Source organism: Chiloscyllium punctatum, chromosome 12 (genome assembly GCF_047496795.1).
Source record: "Chiloscyllium punctatum isolate Juve2018m chromosome 12, sChiPun1.3, whole genome shotgun sequence".
NCBI classification, from domain to species: domain Eukaryota; kingdom Metazoa; phylum Chordata; class Chondrichthyes; order Orectolobiformes; family Hemiscylliidae; genus Chiloscyllium; species Chiloscyllium punctatum.
Genome location: NC_092750.1, coordinates 75,290,810 through 75,294,833, shown reverse-complemented (window position 1 = coordinate 75,294,833; position 4,024 = coordinate 75,290,810).

Below are 4,024 nucleotides of genomic sequence, written 5' to 3'. Positions count from 1 at the left end.
CCTCTTCCCCGGCACCGTCTGCCTCTTCCCCGGCACCGTCTGCCTCTTCCCCGGCACCGTCTGCCTCTTCCCCGGGACCGTCTGCCTCTTCCCCGGCACCGTCTGCCTCTTCCCCGGGACCGTCTGCCTCTTCCCCGGGACCGTCTGCCTCCTCCCCGGGACCGTCTGCCTCCTCCCCGGGACCGTCTGCCTCCTCCCCGGGACCGTCTGCCTCCTCCCCGGGACAGTCTGCCCCCTCCCCGGGACCGTGTGCCCCCTCCCCAGGACCGTCTGCCTCCTCTCTGGTACAGTCTGCCTCCTCCCCGGGACCGTCTGCCTCCTCCCCGGGACCGTCTGCCTCCTCCCCGGGACCCTCTGCCTCCTCCCCGGGACCCTCTGCCTCCTCCCCGGGACCCTCTGCCTCCTCCCCGGGACCCTCTGCCTCCTCCCCGGGACCCTCTGCCTCCTCCCCGGGACCCTCTGCCTCCTCCCCGGGACCCTCTGCCTCCTCCCCGGGACCCTCTGCCTCCTCCCCGGGACCCTCTGCCTCCTCCCCAGGACCCTCTGCCTCCTCCCCAGGACCCTCTGCCTCCTCCCCAGGACCCTCTGCCTCCTCCCCAGGACCCTCTGCCTCCTCCCCAGGACCCTCTGCCTCCTCCCCAGGACCCTCTGCCTCCTCCCCAGGACCCTCTGCCTCCTCCCCAGGACCCTCTGCCTCCTCCCCAGGACCCTCTGCCTCCTCCCCAGGACCCTCTGCCTCCTCTCTAGTACAGTCTGCCTCCTCCCCGGGACCGTCTGCCCCCTCCCCAGGACCGTCTGCCTCCTCCCCAGGACCCTCTGCCTCCTCCCCAGGACCCTCTGCCTCCTCCCCAGGGCCCTCTGCCTCCTCCCCAGGACCCTCTGCCTCCTCCCCAGGACCGTCTGCCTCCTCCCCAGGACCCTCTGCCTCCTCCCCAGGACCCTCTGCCTCCTCCCCAGGACCCTCTGCCTCCTCGCTGGTACAGTCTGCCTCCTCCCCGGGACCGTCTGCCCCCTCCCCAGGACCGTCTGCCTCCTCCCCAGGACCCTCTGCCTCCTCCCCAGGACCCTCTGCCTCCTCCCCAGGACCCTCTGCCTCCTCCCCAGGACCCTCTGCCTCCTCCCCAGGACCCTCTGCCTCCTCTCTGGTACAGTCTGCCTCCTCCCCAGGACCCTCTGCCTCCTCCCCAGGACCCTCTGCCTCCTCTCTGGTACAGTCTGCCTCCTCCCCGGGACCGTCTGCCCCCTCCCCAGGACCGTCTGCCTCCTCCCCAGGACCCTCTGCCTCCTCCCCAGGACCCTCTGCCTCCTCCCCAGGACCCTCTGCCTCCTCCCCAGGACCCTCTGCCTCCTCCCCAGGACCCTCTGCCTCCTCTCTGGTACAGTCTGCCTCCTCCCCAGGACCGTCTGCCTCCTCCCCAGGACCGTCTGCCTCCTCTCTGGTACAGTCTGCCTCCTCCCCGGGATATTCTTGCTGGTCTGCTGTAATGCTTACATTGTTACCATCATTGTCGGGGGAATGCAGTTCCGTCTGGGGTGTTTCTTGTGAGTCCGTTTCCTGGCTAGCCTCACTAACAGCAACTCCAACATTACCCTCTTCGCTGCCTACAGACACCACAATTGGTTGACCTTCAACACAGTCCACCTCTGTACATCTGCACAAAAAGCAAGGATCCATATTTGTTAAGTCCTTGTCTTCTGACTGCACAAACTCATGTAAAATTTCTTGACAGTCACTGTCACCACACACTGGAGTCCTGTTCTCTTGTGTTTTTGTTGTCCCACCTTCCCAAAAAGTATTCACTTCATCGACATCAGTGTCAACAGTCAATTGTCGCTCTGGATACAAGACAGTGTCTTCAGATTCATCCAGTGTGTCAGGAATAGAGAGCCCATCAATGTTAAGCACCTGCTGTGGATCAGCGAGTGACAATGTGCCATCAGCATACCCGCTTAAACTGTTCCCATGGAGAGTCAACTTGACCCCAACCACTGGCTCCTTATTGGCCAAGTTTGGTTTTGGAGCAATCGGTGGTTTCGCTCCCCTAGAACCAAGAAGTGGATAAGAGACATCACCTGACTTTGGAATCGGAGAAGAAATCAGCCTTGAAACAGCCGCTGAGCAAAGTTGATTCTGGAGTTTCGGTTTGGGTGCCAAGGGGGGCTTCTTTATTTCTAGAATAAGAAAATCTTGTATAAGTCAAAGGGAGCATTGCAGATATCATTGCAGTGACCACCTCCACAATCTATGGAATAGAACTCCAATTCTGGATCCCAGTACAAAGAGTAATAACGTGAGCTGACGTGGAGAGACGGCAAGCCAACATTTTAAGTCTAGATGACTCTTCTCTGCTCTGATAAAGAGTATCTAGACCTGAATCGTTAGCTTGCTCTCTCCATTGTTGTCACCTAACCTGCTGTGATTTTTGTTGTTGTCAGTATTTCTATGGTTAGTCGAGTTCCATTTCCATGATGTTGATAATGGAGGGTTCAGTGACGGAAATGTCATTGTACATCAGGGGGTGATGGTCAGGCAGTGTCTTTTTTGCAGATAGTTTTGCTTGGCACTCTATGGTATGAATATTTCTTGTTTCAACACAAACCTGAATATTGCCTGGGCCCCCCACTTGTGACATTATGATGCAGGGAAGGTTGGGCAGAAGGCACTACCTAGAGGAACTCCTTGCAGAGACAGCCTGCAGCTGAAATGAACTGACCTCCAGCAACCACAACCATTTTCCTATGTATCAGGTATGGCTCCAACCAATTGGAGAGCTTGCCCCCAGATTCCCATTGACTCTGTGATTTTGACAGAGCTCCTTGATGCTACATTCATTGTGACCTTGATGTTAAATACATTCACTCTCACCGCACCTCAGGAATTGAACTTTTTACTCCATGTTTGACAGCAACATCAAAGACATCCTCAATCACTTTATTAGTGATGAAACATAGACTGATGGCATAAATTTGGGTGAGTGAGGGCATTGGATTTGTGTTTTTTTTTTTAAGTTCACCAGTTTGGATAAGTTAAAGACGTCTCCAGGACATCATATCTCCAGGTGGGACTTGAACCTCAGAATTAGGGACACTACCATTGTATAACAAGACCACTTTGTGCTTTCTTTCTGTAGTCAGGACACACCTGAGCAATTTTCCACATGCGTTAGTGGGAGAATAGGATAGGACTGTGGCTGGAAGAGACACTGAAAGTGTCAGTCAGCAGCACCTAGAAGAGCAGGCAAGAAAAGGACTCCAAAACAGGCACCCAGAGTCAGAATTAGCATAACTGGAGCTCATTGCTGAGTCACAGAATCACAGAGATGTACAGATTGGAATCAGACCCTTCAGTCCAACTCATCCACGCTGACCAGTTATCCTCACTTAATCTAGTCCCATTTGCCAGCACTTGGCCCATATCCCTCTCAACCTCTCCTGTTCATATACCTATCCAGATGCCTTTTAAATGTTGCAATTGCACCAGCCTCCACCACTTCCTCTGGCAGCTCATTCCACACATGTGCCAGCCTCTGCATGAAAGGTGCCCCTTAAGTCCCTTTCATATCTTTCCCCTCTCACCCTAAACCTATGCCCTCTGGTTCCGGACTCCCCCACCCCAGGGAAAAGACCTTGTCAATTTATCCTATCCATGCCCCTCATGATTTTATAAACCTCTATAAGGTCACCCCTCAGCCTCCGATGCTCCAGGGAAAACAGCCCCAGCCTGTTCAGCCTCTCCCTATAGCTCAGATCCTCCAACCCTGACAACATCCTTGTAAATCTTTTCTGAACCCCTTCAAGTTTCACAACATCCTTCCGATAGGAAGAAAACCAGAATTGCACGCAATATTCCAACAGTGGCCTAACCAATGTCCTGTACAGCCGCAACATGACCTCCCAACTCCTGACCAATAAATGAAAGCATACCAAACGCCTTCTTCACTATCCTATCTACCTGCGACTCCACTTTCAAGGAGCTATGGACCTGCACACCAAGGTCTCTTTGCTCAGCAATACTGCCCAGGAC